At 40.3% G+C, this 17,691-nt stretch overlaps 1 long non-coding RNA gene across 2 annotated transcripts in view; it reads right to left on the bottom strand.

The window, feature by feature from the left end:
• The window catches only part of LOC132653188 (uncharacterized), a 61,752-nt gene that overhangs the window by 34,528 nt on the left and 9,533 nt on the right, over positions 1-17,691 (bottom strand). Inside the window, exons 2-3 of one of the 2 annotated variants that reach the window (XR_009590949.1) lie at positions 16,851-16,906; positions 9,289-9,411 (exon numbers count right to left, since the gene is read on the bottom strand). This is a non-coding gene — a long non-coding RNA (uncharacterized LOC132653188). The remainder of the gene's footprint in view (positions 1-9,288; positions 9,412-16,850; positions 16,907-17,691) is intronic. The other variant, XR_009590950.1, reaches the window with a different exon arrangement.

Here is a 17,691-nt window from a genome sequence, read left to right as displayed (position 1 = left end):
AACAAAGATATGAAATTTCCAGGCAAATGGATGTAACTAGAAAATATCATCCTCAGTGATTTAACCCAGACCCAGAAAGACACACATGGTATATACTCACTTATAAATGGATTTTAGCCATATAGTACAGGATAAGCATACTATGAGGCACAGACCCATGGAAAATAAGTAACCTAGAGGGTCCAAGGGAAGATGCATAAGTCTCACTCAGAAAAGGAGATAGAATAAACAGAGGCAGTGTCTAAAGAGAAGAAACAGGGTAGGAGAGGGGCACTTAGGGTTAAGAAGACAGAGAGCAGACCTGAGGAGAGCAAGGGTGAGAGGACAAGAAGGCCTGTAGAGAAAAGAGAAACTGAGGGTGGGGGTAACTCTGTGACAAGCTGGAGACCTAAGTCAGGGTAGCCTCCTGGGAAGGTACTAAGAGGACTCAAGCAGAGACACCTAGTAGCAGAGGCCAAAGAGGACACAACATTAACTAGACTAGTTTCCCAGCCAAGAATGGAAAGTTCCAACCCACCCACAAATACTTTGACACAAAATTTACCCTGTCTACAAGATATGCAGGGATAAAGATAGAGCAGACAGGGCAGAGATTGAGGGAATGTCAACCAATGCCTGACCCAACCAAAGACCTACACCATCAGTGAGTGCCAGCCCCTGACACTATGAATGATGTTCTGCAAAACTTGCAGACAGGAGCCTGACAGAGTTATCCTCTGAGAAGTGCTCAGTGCCTCAAAACCCATGCTGATACTCACAGCCAAAAATTGGGCAATGAGTCCTGTGGAAAAAGTAGGAGTAAAAATAAAAGGACCTGGAAGTGACAGGCACCCCACAAGCAGGCCAACAGAGCCAACTAACCAGGACCCAGAGGGGCTTGCTGAGACTGAAGCATCAACCAGGGACCATGCACAGACTGGACCTAGGCCCTTACAAAGATGTAGCAGATGGGCAGCTTAGGCTTTATGGGGGTCTGCTAGTAAGGAAAGTGTGGAATACATTAGACATAGACTCACTTGCCAGCTTTTTGATTACGTTCCCCTGGTGGGTCTGCCTTACCAGGCCACAGGGGAAGAAGACATGCTGAGTCCTGATACAACTTGATGAGCTGGGCTGGGTGGGAAAGGGAGCTCCCCTTTTCCCAGGAAAAGGGGAGGTAGGAGGGATGATAAGTGGGACTGGTGTGGGAAGAGGAGGAATGGGGCTGCAAAAAAAAAAAAAAAAAAAAAAAAAAAAGAAAAAGAAAATAAGGCTCTAATAGATTTGCAAAGAAGCAAGACTTTTGGCTGGCAGCATGAATGAAGATACTCAAGGATTATGACTATTTTTTAGGGTTCAACAAACATCAGTAACATGGAGTCAGAACTGATCCAGAGGTAATGCCTTCTCTAGCAGAAGTGTGAGTTAGGTGGACTACAGAATAAATGAAGAGGAGTGGCAGGACCAGAAAAAAAGGAAAGGAAAATGCCTCTGAGAAAATGTCTTTGAAAAATCTTCAAGAGTTTCCTGCAGGGAAGTTGGACCTTGAGCCACGTTTAGACAAGCTTTCTATCCAGAGGCTTGACCATTTTCTCATTGCATAGGCAAATAGGGCACCAAGTCATATTTGAGAATAAGGGCAAGGTGGGAAGAAGGTCTTATATTTTGTGTTAATTCAGGAATGGAGCATGAGTGTAAATATGTATCCAGTTCTTCCTCTTGTGCTGATTGGCAGTAGCCAGGTTCTTTCCAGGATTAGTCTCGAAATAAGCCTCTTTCATGTCCCAGCTTTTTGCTGATGGTGGGTACACATAACCCCTTCTCAGTGGAGAAAGACATAACTGGCAGTGTTTAGTGAAATATAAGACATGCAGTACAATCAATCCAATCATAAGCACAAAGTCCATTAGGCATCTGTGTTTCAAAGAGAGGGACCATTAAGAAATATAGGAAAAGTATTAAGATCAAGTATGATGGCCTCTGCATCATTACCAGGTGGTTTAACTTATCTTGGGACTATTTCCTAAAATACTGTTGTAGACCTTCAATGAATACACAAAAATTTTCCCTGTCCCTGTTTGCCCTGGAAAGATGAATGCAGTTGTCTACTCCAGTGAATCTTACTGTCATTGAAATGATCATGACAGTTGTGGGCTTCTTTCTATTTTGATGTATGTTGTTCTGATGGGTAACACAGAAGGTATCCATCAGGCAATTGTCCTGGTTTCTAGTTATCTTTTCTTATTCCCTTCAGAGGTTTCACTAGCAACTCATATATGTTCCTTTTAGTACATCCATTCCTATTTACTTAGCGATATTAACTACTTTTACTTTAGCCTTCCATTCTAGTAACAGCTGTGAACCAAAAAGACAGTTTTCCCAGATATGTAATAAAAACAGAATATGCTACTTCTAAAGTGAATTTACCCATAATATTCAGAATTACCCAAATCTGTTCTTTGAATACAAATATTTTCAATGACTCAAATATTTGAATACCTGGTCATCAGTTATTACAACTTTTGAAGAAGGATTAAGAGTTGTGGCTTTGTTGAAGATATTGAATCTCTAGGCTAGGATTGACATGTTTTTTTAAATTTTTCATCAATTACACTTTATTCATTCTGCATCCCCCATAAGGCCCTCCCTCCTCCCCTCCCAATCCCACCCTCCCTCCTCCCTCTGCTTGCATGCCACTCCCCAAGTCCACTAATAGGGGAGGTTCTCCTCTCTTTTCTGATCTTAGTCTGTCAGATCACATCAAAAGTGGCTGCATTATCCTCTACTATGGCCTGGTAAGGCTGCTCCCCCCGAGGGAGGTGATCAAAGAGCAGGCCAATCAGATTATGTCAGAGGCAGTCCCTCTTCACATTACTATGTAACCCAATTGGACTCTGAACTGCCCTGGGCTACATCTGTGCAGGGGTTCTGGGTTATCTCCATGAATAGTCCTTGGTTGGAGTATGAGTCTCTGGGAAGTTCCCTGTGTTCAAATTTTCTTGTTCTGTTGCTCTCCTTGTGGAGACCCTGTCCTCTCCAGCTCTCACTATTTCCCAGTTCTTACCTAAAATTCCATTCACTCTGCCCAACAGTTGCCCATCAGGCTCAGCATCTGCTTTGATAGTCTGAAGGGCAGAGGCTTTCAGAGGCCCTCTGTGGTAGGTTCCTAGGTTGTTTCCTGTTTTCTTCTTCTTCTGATGTCCATCCTCTTTGCCTTTCTGGATGGGGATCAGACATTTCAGTTAGGGTCCTCACTCTTGCTTAGTTTCTTTAGATGCACAGGTTTTAGTGGGTTTGTCTTATGTTGTATGTCTATATGAGTGAATATATACCATGTGTGTCTTTTTGCTTCTGGGACAACTCACTCAGGATGATCCTTTCCAGATCCCACCATTTACCTGCAAATTTCATGATTTCCTTATTTTTCATTGCTGAGTAATACTCCATTGTGTAGATGTACCACAATTTCTGCATCCATTCTTTAGTTGAGGGGCATCTGGGTTGTTTCCAGCTTCTGGCTATTACAAATAAAGCTGCTACAAACATGGTTGAGCAAATGTCCTTTTTGTGTACTTGAGCCTCTTTTGGATATATGCCCAGTAGTGGTATGGCTGGATCTTGAGGAAGCGCTATTCCTAGTTGTCTGAGAAAGCGCCAGATTGATTTCCAGAGTGGTTGTACAAGTTTACATTCCCACCAGCAGTGGAGAAGGGTTCCCCTTTCTCCACAACCTCTCCAGCATGTGTTGTCACTTGAGTTTTTGATCTTGGCTGTTCTCATGGGTGTGAGGTGAAATCTCAGGGTTGTTTTGATTTGCATTTCCCTAATGGCTAGTGAGGTTGAACATTTCTTGGTTGGTGAAGATTCTTTCCCAATCTGTAGGTGGTCGCTTTGTTTTGATGACGGTGTCCTTTGCTTTACAGAAGCTTTTCAGTTTCATGAGGTCCCATTTATTGACTGTTGCTCTTAGAGCCTGTGCTGTTGGTGTTCTGTTCAGGAAGTTTTCCCCTGTACCAATGAGTTCTAGGGTATTTCCCACTTTTTTTTCAAGCCGATTTAATGTGTCTGGTTTTATGTTGAGGTCTTTGATCCACTTGGACTTCAGTTTTGTGCAGGGTGACAAGTATGGATCTATTTTCATTTTTCTACATGTAGACATCCAGTTAGACCAGCACCATTTGTTGAGGATACTATCTTTTTTCCATTGTATGGTTTTGGCGTCTTTGTCAAAGATCAGGTGTCCATAAGTGTGTGGGTTTATTTCTGGGTCTTCTGTTCGGTTCCATTGATCTACCATTCTGTTTCTATGCCAGTACCATGCAGTTTTTAAAACTGTTGCTCTATAGTACAACTTAAGATCAGGGATGGAGATACCTCCTGAAGATCTTTTATTGTAGAGGATTGTTTTAGCAATTCTGGGTTTCTTGTTATTCCAGATGAAGTTGAGAATTTTTCTTTTCAGGTCTGTAAAGAATTGTGTTGGTAATTTGATGGGCATTGCATTGAATCTGTAGATTGCTTTTGGTAAGATGGCCATTTTTACTATGTTAATCTTGCCAAGCCATGAGCATGGGAGATCTTTCCATCTTCTCATATCTTCTTCTAATTCTTTCTTCAGAGATTTGAAATTTTTTTCATACAAGTCTTTGACTTCCTTGGTTAGGGTTACTCCAAGGTACCTTATGTCATTTGTGGCTATTGTGAAGGGTGTTGTTTCCCTAATTTCTTTCTCAGCCCTTTTGTCTTTTGTATACAGGAGGGCTACTGATTTTTTTGAGTTAATTTTGTATCCAGCCACTTTGCTGAAGGTGTTTATCAGCTGTAGGTGTTCCCTGGTAGAGTTTTTGGGGTCAGTCACATATACTATCATATCATCTGCAAATAGTGATAATTTGACTGCTTCCTTTCCAATTTGTATCCCCTTGATCTCCTTCAACTGTCATATTGCTCTAGCAAGGACTTCCAGCACTATGTTGAAGAGATATGGAGAGAGTGGGCAGCCTTGTCTTGTCCCTGATTTCAGTGGGATTGCTTTAAGTTTCTCTCCGTTCAGTTTGATGTTGGCTATAGGCTTGCTGTATATCGCCTTTACTATGTTTAGATATGTGCTTTGTATCCCTGATCTCTCCAATACTTTGAACATGAATGGATGTTGGATTTTGTCAAAGGCTTTTTCAGCATCTAGGGAGATTATCATGTGGTTTTTTTCTTTCAGTTTGTTAATATGGTGGATCACATTGATGGATTTCCATATATTGAACCACCCCTGCATACCTGGGATGAAGCCTACTTGGTCATAGTGGATAATATCTTTGATGTGTTCTTGGATTCGGTTTGCAAGTATTTTATTAAGTATTTTTGCATCAATGTTCATAAGGGAGATTGGCCGGAAATTCTCTTTCTTTGTTGAGTCTTTGTGAGGTTTAGGTACCAAGGTGACTGTGGCTTCATAGAATGAATTTGGTAATATTCCTTCTGTTTCTATTTTGTGGAATAGTTTGAAGAGAATTGGTGTTAGCTTTTCTTTGAAGGTCTGGTAGAATTCTGCGCTGAAGCCATCTGGTCCTGGGCTTTTTTTTGGATGGGAGACTTTTGATGACCGCTTCTATTTCTTTGGGGGATATAGGACTATTTAGTTGATTTACCTGGTCCTGATTCAGCTTTGGTAAGTCAAATCGATCAAGAAAATTGTCCATTTCATTTAGATTTTCAAATTTTGTGGCATATAGACTTTTGAAGTAAGTCCTAATGATTGTTTGGATTTCCTCAGTGTCTGTAGTTATATCCCCCTTTTCATTTCTGATTTTGTTGATTTGGGTGGTGTCTCTCTGCCTTTTAGTTAGCCTGGCTAAGGGTTTGTCAATCTTGTTGATTTTCTCAAAGAACCAGCTCTTGGTTTCATTGATTCTTTGAATTGTTTTATTTGTTTCCAATTGATTGATTTCAGCCCTGAGTTTGATTATTTCCAGCCGTCTACTCCTTCTTGGTGTGTCTGCTTCTTCTTTTTCTAGGGTTTTTAAGTGAGCCATTAGGGTGCTTGAATGAGCTGTCTCGAATTTCTTCTTGAAGGCACTTAGTGCTATGAACTTTCCTCTTAGCACTGTTTTCATTGTGTCCCACAAGTTCGGGTATGTTGTGTCTTTATTTTCATTGATTTCTAGAAAGACTTTAATTTCTTTCTTTATTTCTTCCCTGACCCAGCTGTCATTTAGTAACAAGTTGTTCAGTTTCCATGTGTGTGTAGGCTTTTTGTTATTTCTGTTATTGTTGAGGTCCAGCTTTATTCCATGGTGATCAGACAAGATACATGGGATTATTTCAATCTTCTTGTATCTGTTGAGGCTTGCTTTGTGACCCACTATATGGTCTATTTTGGAGAAGGTTCCATGAGGTGCTGAGAAGAAGGTAAATTCTTTTGTGTTTGGGTGTAAAGTTCTGTAAATGTCTGTTAGGTCCATTTGATTCATGACCTCTGTCAGAGACATTGTTTCTTTGTTTAATTTCTGTTTTGTTGACCTGTCCTTTGTTGAGAGTGGGGTGTTGAAGTCTCCCACTATTAATGTGTGGGGATCTATATGTGCTTTAAATTTTATCAATGTTTCTTTCACAAATGTGGGTGCCCTTGTATTTGGGGCATAGATGTTCAGGATTGTGATGTCTTCCTGGTGGAATTCTCCCTTGATGAGTATGAAGTGTCCTTCCCCATCTCTTTTTATTAATTTTGGTTAAAAGTCTATTTTATCAGATATTAGAATGGCTACTCCTGCTTGCTTCTTGGGTCTGTTTGCTTGAAAAGTCATCTTCCAACCCTTTACCCTCAGGTAATGTCTATCTTTGTGTCTTAGGTGTGTTTCTTGTATGCAACAGATTGCTGGGTTTTGTTTACGTATCCATTCTGTTAATCTGTGTCTTTTTATTGGAGAGTTGAGTCCATTGATGTTGAGAGAGATTAATGACCAGTGGCTGTTAGCTCTCTTGATTTTGATGTTGGCTATGGTCATACGGTTGTGTGCTTGGTTGCTTTTTGTTTTACTGAAGTGAGGTTATTTATTTCCTGTGTTTTCTTGAATGTAGCTAGCTTTCTTGGGTTGTATTTTCCCTTCCAGTGTCTTCTGTAATGCTGGATTTGTTTGTAGGTATTGTTGAAATTTGTTTTTGTCATTGAATATCTTGTTTTCTCCATCTATGAGGACTGAGAGTTTTGCGGGGTATAGTAGCCTGGGCTGATATCTGTGTTCTCTTAGGGTCTGCATGATATCCGTCCAGGCCCTTCTGGCTTTCATAGTCTTTGTTGAAAAGTCAGGTGTGATTCTAATGGGTTTGCCATTATATGTTACTTGGCCTTTTTCCCTTGCAGCTTTTAGTATTTTTTCTTTGTTCTGTATACTTACTGTTTTGATTATTATGTGGCGGGAGGATTTTCTTTTCTGGTCAAATTTGTTGGGTGTTCTGTAGGCCTCATGTATTCTAATTGGCCTCTCCTTTAAGTTGGAGAAATTTTCTTCAATGATTTTGTTGAAAATATTTTCTGGGCCTTGGAGAAGGGAGTCTTCTTTTTCCTCTATACCTATTATTCTTAGGTTTTGTCTTTTCATATTGTCTTGCATTTCTTGGACGGTCTGTGTCAGGAATTTTTCGGATTTAACATTTTCTTTGACAGATACATCGATTTCTTCCATTGTATCTTCTACACCTGAGATTCTTTCTTCCATCTCTTGTAGTCTGTTGGTTATGCTTATCTCTGTAGTTCCTGTTTTCTTCCCTAGATTCTTTCTTTCCATTATTTCTTCCATTTGTGTTTTCTTTAATTTTTCCAATTCTATCTTCAGGTCTTGAGTTGTTTTGTTTACTTCCTTCACCTGTCTGATTGTACTTTCCTGTTTTTCTTTTAGTTCCTTCAACTCTGTTTCTATCATTTCATTCAGTGTTTTAAGCATTTCCTTTCTAAAGGCCATAAACTGTTTGGCTGCAGCTTCCTCTATTTCTTTACAGATGGCAATATTCTGTTTGAGTTTATCTTCCTCTATGTCTTTACGAATCTTCTTTGTTTCCTCTGTTATCATCTTCATGAGCATACTTGTTAGGTCGTCTTCTTGGATTTCAGTTATGGTGGGGTATCCAGGGCTACTTGCCCCTGGGTAACTGGGTTTTGGAGATGCCATATTGCTCTGTCTTTTGTTGCTTGAGCTTTTACGCTGGCCTCTACCCATTGTGTTATCTTAGGTGTTTGGGGTTATTTTCTGGTGGTTCCTGGGGATCCTGTGGTGGAGAGAATCCCCTTTGCAGAAAGCTGGTTTTTCCTGAAGGATGTTCCCTCAGCTTTTTGGGTATAGTCCCTGGATGGCTGGTGTTTTTTCAGGAGTTGCTCACCTCAGGGATATAGACCTGAGTGGTAACTGTGGTCTTTGTTAGTCGAGAGGGTTCTCCTCTCACCCAGGGAAGTCCTGAGGGCAGCTGCCCTGTTTCTGGGTTTCTTGTTGTAAATTTAATGATCAGCTGCTGTGACCCAGTTGGACATCAGGCGTGCCTCAACTGTTTGTGCCTGTGTCTGGAGCACAGCTGAGTGCTGGTGCCTCAGCCCCACTAGACTGCTAGACTTTTTCTAGGGAAGGATTGGGTGATTTAGGTCAGTACAGTTTCCTTCCTTCCCCATGGATTCTCTGGAGACATGGACTCCCAGTGTCTTTTTTTGCCCTGGTGCACACTGCTCAGTGTCTGCCAGCTGGCTGGCCGCAGAAACTGCCTGTGCCTGGAGCACAGCTGTGTGATGGCGGCTCAGTCTCTGCCAGCTGTCTGGTGCGCAGAAACTGCCTGTGTCTGCCTTTGAGGCTTTTGGGAGCCTGAGTGCCTCCCTAAGCTGGGTAATTTTCCGGGGACCTTTTCAGGTTGGGGGTGAGCTGAGTGCTCTGAGATCAGACCCGCCGTTTCTATCTCAGGCGGCGAATCAGGTGCGCAGGCAGGCAGGGCTCTGTGCCAGAACCTGGGTCCCCAGCTCTGGCTCCGGGCTGGCTCCTGGGGTGCCCGTGGAACCCGCCCGAGTCTTTTCCAGGATGTCTGGGTGACCTAAGGCCGGTCCCAATCGTTTCCTGTACCCTGGGGTTATCTCTCGACTGAAAATTCCAGTCTCTGATAGTGTGGTGCCCAAGGTTCAGTTTGGGACCTTGACCAGAGACACTGGCTTGTGGCTCTGTGCTGGGGCTGGGGCTGGCGGTCGGCAGCCAAGCGTCTGGGGGAACCGGGATCTCTTCCACGGTTTAGCCGGGTGAGTTAAAAGCTGATTGAATCCCCCACCGTGGGGTATCCTCTCACCTGGGAAACACATTGACTGTGTTTTATGGCCGAGAGTTCTGATTGCTGGTCACTGTGATGATCCTGCTGTGCTGCTGCTCAGAATGAGAGTCCTCCCGGCGCCGCCATCTTGCCCCTCCATATCTAGGATTGACATTTTTAAAGAGCCATATCATTCCATGTGTCCTCTCTCTCATTTCTGCTTGTGGAACAAGATGTATGCTCCCAGTTATTCCTGTCAGCATGCCTTAGCTCTATTACCATGGACTTTAAAATTCTGAAGCGGCAAACCCAATTAATGGGCCTCTTTTATTTCCTTGGTCCCAGCAATTTTAGATACATAGAATCCCTCAGTGTTGATGACAATGTTCTCTGGTGGGCACAGTAAGTATCTCCCTGATCCTCAAGAGTCATCCATACTTTTCACGAACAGCAGAGTCCTAGAAATACTTTTTTTTTTCTTCAGAGGCATGAGTAGGCAGTTCTCTAGTGTCAGGTGTCTAAACACATATTAATTGGAAAAGGTAAAGCCACCCAAGTTTAGTAAAGGGTAGTTTAAAGTAGCAATGAGAGTTAAGATACAGGAAAAAACAAAACAAAACAAAACAAAACAAAAACCACAAGATACTCTTATTGGTTATGGAAGACAACAGAAGCTTTGAGAGAAGAAAAAATAATAATAAGAGAGATAACTGAGCAGTTGAAGTACAAACAGTTTCATTTCTTGGCAAAAACTCATTTTCAAGATAGATAGTAGTCTGATATTTCAAACTTCATTTTCTGGTTTTCTTCCTTTTTCAAACTTTTTATATTTAAACTACTTATTTTTTTCCAGACCCATTAATGCGTGCTTCTGTGTTTGTGTGTGTTATTTTTTAATTTGTTTTTTTTCCTGAGGTTATATTATAATTACATTATTTCTTTCCTTCCTTCCCTGTCTCCAAACAATCTTACATGCCCCACCATGCTCTCTTAAACATTCATGGTCTCTTTGTTTTCCATAATTGTTGTTATGCACATATATGTATATGTAAATATAACTGATTGGAATGCTATTCCTTGGAGTAAACTATTTCTTTCACTCTCAGCATTTCTTAGTTCTCTATAGTTCTTTGTGAAAGGTTGAGGCCTATGGTCTCTCTCTATCTCCTTTCACATATCTATAGTTGTCCTTGTTAAGCTCATGTTTGGGCAGTTATGTTGATTTAACTTTTTGTTGGTACAACTTCTGACTTTACTAGAGTAGATGGTCTCACAACACACTCCCTGATCATCTGGCTGTTATGAAATTTCTTTTGTTCTGAGTTTAGGTAACAGAATTGTTTTGTAGATGTAACTGCTGGGACTGGTCTCCACAAAAATGTGTTTTGATTGCTTGTGGTTTTCTGTAATAAAATCTATCTTTTGAAAAATAAGTTTCCTTGATGAGGGGTGAGGACTCTAGTCATTTGTACATAAAATGACAAATATTTAAAATGGAATTATGGTGTTTATCAAAATTGTAAAGAAAGTAGTAAAAAGATAAAGCAGAGAGATAGATGCAAAAGGAGAGAAAAAGGTGAAATAACTATAAGGAGGCCTCATAATGTCATTTTAAAATATCGCACTATTAATAATCTACCTAAAAAGCCTACAATATATGTCAACCTTATTAAAACATATATACATAGTTTAAATGAAATTTTCTCATTTGAGCTGACAATGGACCCTCAAAGAGCTAAAGCCAATCTAATTTAAATGCCATCAGCAGGCATAAGAAACACTCTAGTGAATTTTTGGTCAGGCTTGTCCAGAGGACTCCCAAAACATTTAAAAAAAAAAAAACTATTGATACTGTTCTATGCTGCCATTCAGAAGTAGTAGGTCCTTAGTGCTGAAGACACCAATCACTTTTAAAAATATAACCAGAGGGCCCTGAGCTGGACTGACTTATATACTGGTTTTCATGGTACCCAAGTCGTCATGCAAGCTTCCTAAATAGGTAAGTAACCAACAGTCCTAGCCAGCTATGAGACCCTATGGATAACATCAATATCATCATGGCATGGTAACCCTAAGGGTACAATAGTGGCACACACACATTGGCAGTAACCAAGAGTTCTCTTATTAGACTTAAGACTCACTCATTAAGAAGAAAACTGTGTCTGATGCTGCAAGCCTAACCACTACCCATGATTAGTAAAGTTTTGGATCTTTGTAGAAGAACCTACAGTCACTGCATTACTAAACTTGTTTTATTTTCTTTTAATCACCTTGTTTTTACAAGCAAGTCTGTGAGTTACTCAAGTGAAACCAGAGTACAATCAATAAATCACATTCTTCATGTTTGTAATTCAAAAATACCAACACTTATTTCAGATTTACACGAGGCTGGAAGGAGGAAAACACCTTTTTAAGCTCTCAGGTAGCTGAAAGAGTTAGAAAATGTCTCAGAGGGCAGATGCAATACTAAAAGAAAGGGTGAGAGGTTATCTTGTCCTTAATTGGGTTAACTGCCTCTCACTGTGCTTTGGTATCTCAAGCAAAGGAGGGAGCTGGTGAGGAATGCCAATTTCAGCCATGCCCACTTTGTAGGGTGGAGAGGCCAGAGTCTATCTCAACTTTCAGAATGAAAGAACCCAGAGAGTAATGAGGGACATATTAATACTGAAACAAGAGATTACTCTCTTATTTCAGTATTACTCTCTTATTCCCTGGATTGTTTCCCAAATTTACTGGTGGTTGGGCTCTAGCACACGTGTTCCAGGTTCTTGGCCTCTTATCCAAAAACTGAAAATGAGAAAGGACACACCAGACTTGCAAAAGAAGCAAGATAATTTGTTTGGAGCAAAATTATAAGTTAAAGAAGAATACACTGTCATGATTGACAAGTGGATTACATGAGTGAAGTTTCTACAGGGCAGGCCTTCATTTGGTAGGGTGTTACGCAGTGGTTCTCAACATTCCTAATGCTGTGACCCTTTAATACAGTTCTTCATGTTGTAGTGACCCCCAGCCATTAAAGTAGTTTGCTGCTACTTCATCACTGCAATTTTACTACTGCTATGAATCATATATCTAATATTCAGGATATCCGATATGCAACCACCAATGGGGTTGATACATACACTTTAAGAACCACTAGTACAAAGTAAAAAGCATCTGGTACCAACGGCAATAGTTTGGGTGCTTCTTAATTTTGATGAGCAGATTAGGTTATATAATCATTTTATTTTCATCAAGGTTTAGGTGATCAAAGAGCCAGCCACTGAATTCATGTCAAAGACAGTCCCTGTTCCCATAACTAGGGAACCTACTTGTACACTGAGCTGCCATGGGCTACATCTATGCAGGGGTTCTAGGTTATCTCTATGAATGGTCTTTGGTTGGAGTATCAGTCTCAGAAAAGAACTCTTTGCCCAGATTTATTTGGTTATGTTGCTCTCCTTTTTGAGCTTCTGTCACCTCCAGGTCTTTCTATCTCCCCCTTCTTTTACAAGATTCCCTTCACTATGCCCAAAGTTTGGCTATGAGTCTCAGCATCTGCTTCGATACCTTGTAAGGTAGAGTATTTCAGGGGCCCTCTGTGGTAGTCTCCTGTTCTGTTCCCTGTTTTCTCCCTCTTCCGATGTCCATCCCTTTCTGAATGCCTTTTTGTTTGCCTTTCTTAATGAGGATTTATCGTCTTAATCAGGGTCCTTCTTCTTGCTTTGCTTCTTTAGGTTTCAGTTTTTAGTATGTTTAACTTATATTATATGTCTAATATCCACTTATAAGTGAGTATATGCCATGTCTGTCTTTCTGCTTCTGGGATACCTCACTCAAGATGATCTTTTCTATTTCCCACCATTTGCTTGCAACTTTCATGATTTCTTTGTTTTTAATAGTTGAGTAGTATTCCATTGTGTAAATGTACCACAATCTGTATCCATTCCTCAGTTGAGGGACATCTAGGTTGTTTCCAGATTCTGGCTATTACAAATAGAGCTGCTACAAATATGATTAAGCAAATGTCCTTGTTTTATAGTTGAACATATTTTGGAAATATGCCTAAGAGTGTTATAACTGGATCTTGAGGTAGCACTAGTCCTAATATTCTGAGAAAGCAGCAGGTACTGGCACAGAAACAGAATGGTGAATCAATGGATTCTAATAAAAGATGCAAAAATAAACCCACATATCTATGGATACTTGATTTTTGACAAAGAAGCTAAAACCATACAATGGATAAAAGATAACATCTTCAACAAATGGTGCTGGTCTAACTATATGTCTACTTGTAGAAAAATGCAAATAGATCCATATTTATCACTCTGCACAAAACTAAAGTCCAAGTGGATCAAAGACCTCAACATAAATCCAGACTCATTAAACCTGTTAGAAGAAAAAGTGGGGAGGAGCCTTGAACTCATTGGCACAGGAGACAACTTCCTGAACAGAATATCAACAACACAGGCTCTGAGATCAACAATCAATAAATGGGACCTCATGAAACTGATATACTCTAGAAAGGAAAGGACACTGTTGGCAGAATAAAATGTCAACTGACAGATTGGGAAAGAATCTTCACCAACCCTATATCTGACAGAGGGCTAAAATCCAGAATATATAAAGAACTTAAGAAGTTAAACACGAAGAAAACCAAGCAATACAATTAAAAATGGAGTACAGAGCTAAATAGAGAATTCTTAATAGAGGAATATTGAAAGGCAGAGGAACACTTGAAGAAATGTTCAACGTCCCGAGTCATCAGGAAGATGCAAATCAAAACACCGTGAGATTTCACCTTACATCCATCAGAATGGCTAAGATCAAAAACTCAAGAGAGTTTTTTTCAGGGGCCATGCTGGAGAGGTTGTGGAGAAAGGGGGGCCCTCCTCCGTTGCTGGTGGAAATGTAACCTTGAGGAGCTGAGATCTTACAGCTTGAGACAACAACCACAGGCAGACAGGGAGAGACAGAGAGACAGAGGAAGAGAGAAAGAGACACACACAGAGAGAGATAACCTGGAACTGAAAGGCAAGGAATTTGAAAGTTCAAAGAAAACCTCTGGTGACATACCTTCTCCATAAGGCCACACCTCCTAATCCTTTCCCCAAATGTCCACCAACTGGATATCATGCTTTCAAATACCTGAGCTCATGAAATGCCATTCAAATTTAAAGAGCTAGACTTTACTTTTTTTTTCACAAAATCAAACCACTTTGATTTTTAATGACATCTGTATCTGGGTATCAGTTGCAAAAAATTCAAGTGATGTTATACACCATTGCACCTTTTTCCTTACTTCAAATTTTACATAATATCACAAAACTTTTCACATTATATAAAATGATTTTTATTTCCTCTGTGCCATTAATCTTATTTAACAGACTCTGCTCACTAAGATAACGATGTTAATATTTTCTTAGAGTACTTGTTAACTTTCCCATCTTATTTCACAGACTTTGCTCTCTAAGATAATATTGTTAATATTTTCTTAGAGCACTTGTTAAACTTCTCGCATATTCTGAACGGTTTCTGACCTTTGGTGTAGTGCTTTCTATGTGAAGCCACTAACCATTTTGTAAACCATACCCTTGTAATTTCATAGAATTCTTTGACTTTGCTGCTAATTTGAGTTTGAGATTTTTAGATGAATATGTTGTAGAACATAATGTTAGCAAAACAAAACTTCCAAAGAAATTTGCAAAAATGAGGAATTTATTTTTAATTGTGCATGTGTGTGTTGTTCTGTGTGTCTGTGGATGGGTATCTGAAGATGAGTGTAGATGTCTGCAGAGCCTAGAGGCATCAGCTCTCCTCTAACTAATGTTTCAGATACCTGTTAGTCTTCGGAGAAAAAGCTGTGAAATAAACTTGGATCCTCTTCAAAAATAACTATATGCTCTCCTTGCCTCTGAGCCCTGTCTTCAGCTCTAGAAATCTGATAATCCATTTCTTATCAAATTCATGGCTGAGCATAAAACTTAATGGGTCACACTATACTGTAGCACATGCACTCCTATTCTAAGCTAAAATTGTGTCTTTTCACTTCCTAAATTACCTTCAGGATTTTGCTGAAGCATTATTGTATCCTTACTTTCCCTGGCCAGTCAATTGCTATTTCTCTGATCCTTTCATATCTTTGCTACAGACATTACCTCATTCTGCTTCCTCAGCTTATGAACTGATACTGAACTTTTTTTTTTTTACATTGCACCCACAGTTTCCCCTCCCTTCTCTTCTTCCACTGACTCCCTGCATCACCTCCCTCACACACACACTCCTCCATTTCCCTTCAGAAAAGGGTGGGCCAGCAATGGTGAGTACCAACCAGCCATGGCATATCAAGTTGCAGGAAGACTGGGCACTTCCTCTTTTATTAAGGCTAAATACGATACCCCAGAAGGAAGAAAGGGTCCTGATGTTAGACAACAGAGACAGAGACAGTCCCTGCTCCAACTGTTAGGAATCCCACAAGAAGACCAAGCTACAAAACTGTAACATGTGCAGAGAGCCTAGGTCAGTTTCATGCAGGCTCCCTAGTTTGTGGTTCAGTCTCTGTGAGCACTTATGAGGCCACATTAGTCGATTCTGTAGGTTTTCTTGTGAAGTCCTTGACATCTTTGACTCCTTCAATCCTTTGCTTCGCTCTTCCATAGAATTCTCCAAACTTTGCCAAATGGTTGTCTGTGAGTTTCTCTATCTGTTTTGATAAGTTGCTGGGTGATGCCTCTCGGATAACAATTGGGCTAGGCATGAAATTATTAACATAGCTGAATATCCTTAGGATTCATTTCATTATTATTATTATTATTATTATTATTATTATTATTGGCCACTGATATTAGGTGGCCAAAATCTTTGGGCTATCCTACCTTTGGTTCTTGGCCCTCCAGACACTGTCAGGGGTTGACTCCCATTGGCATCTGTACCCCTCCTGAAGTGCTAGGATTGCAGGCATGTGGCATCAGCCATTTTCTAAAAACACCAATTAACTATCACTTTTCATCAGTCATAAGAACTCTAACCCTATGGTTCCATTCACAGACCAATATATATTCTCCCTGACACATTTTCTTAGAGATTTAAAACAAACTCATAGCATAGTATTAAGAGTCTCAGAGCCTCCTATTTGAACAGGGCTTCTTCTTGCATACTCTGTGATTCATATTGTAAAATGAGAACTTTCCACTCCAGTGATCATAATTCCAACATCATTTATATTTAGCATATGTTCTCTTACTCATTTTCCTTAATAACTTTTATGTAGCTTCCTTTCTGACACTCAACTGGTATGCCTGCTATCATTACATTCTTAATTTTATTTATTTTTAATGGAATCTGGTTTGTTTTCATTTGTTTTTTTAAATTTATTATATATTACAATTTATTCACTTTTTATCATGGCTATGTTCCCCTTCCTAATCTCCTCCCATCCCACCCTCTTTGTTTCTTCTCTCCCTAAGCCCCTCCCCTATTGCACTCATTGGGGAGGTCCTCCTCTCATTCTTTTTTATCCTAGCCTATAAGATCTCATCAGGACTGGCTGCATTGTTATCCTCTGTGGCCTTGCAAGGCTACAACCCCCAGGGGAAGTTGATCAAAGAGGTCCTACTCACCTACTATTTGACTCTAGGCAATCAGGTCTCATCAGGACTGTCTAGATCTTCTTTCTCTGTGGCCCAGAGGAGTTGATCAAAGAGCAGGCAACCAAGCTCATGCCAGTGACAACCTCTACTCCCCTTACTACGGAACCCCCATGGAGACTGAGCTGCCTATGGGTTACATCTGAGCAGGGGGTCTAGGTCCTCTCCATGCATCGTCCTGGGTTGATGCATCAGTCTCTGTATGGCCTCTTAGGTCCAGATTTTTCAGCTCTGTTGGTCTCCTTGTGGAGCTCCTACCCCCTCCAGGTCTTTCTATCACCCCTTTCTTCTGTAAGATTCCCTGCACACTGCCCAAAGTTTGACTATGTGTCTTAGCTTATGCTTCTATCACCTGCTTGGTAGAGTCTTTCAGAGGCCTTCTGTGGAAGGCTCCTGTCCTGTTGACATTTGCTCAACTATGTTCATAGCAGCTTTATTCATAACAGCCAGAACCTGGAAACAACCCAGATGTCCCTCAACTGAGGAATGGATAAAGAAAGTGTAATACATTTACACAATGGAATACTACTCAGCTATTAAAAACAAGGGAATTAATCATGAAATTTATAGGCAAATGGTGGGAACTAGAAAAGATATCCCGAGTGAGGTAACCCAGAAGCAGAAAGACACAATGGTATATACTCTTTTATGAGTGGATATTAGCCATATAATATAGTATAAACATACTAAAATCTGTAGTCCTAAGGAAGCTAAACAAAAAGGAGGACTCTAGGGAAGACGCTTAGTCCTTATTCAGAAGGACAAACAGGATTGACATAGGAAGTAGGAAAAGACAGGAAAAAGTACATTCTTA

This window comes from Meriones unguiculatus, chromosome 3 (assembly GCF_030254825.1).
Source record: "Meriones unguiculatus strain TT.TT164.6M chromosome 3, Bangor_MerUng_6.1, whole genome shotgun sequence".
NCBI classification, from domain to species: Eukaryota; Metazoa; Chordata; class Mammalia; order Rodentia; family Muridae; genus Meriones; species Meriones unguiculatus.
This window is presented reverse-complemented; position numbering and strand designations above follow the sequence as displayed.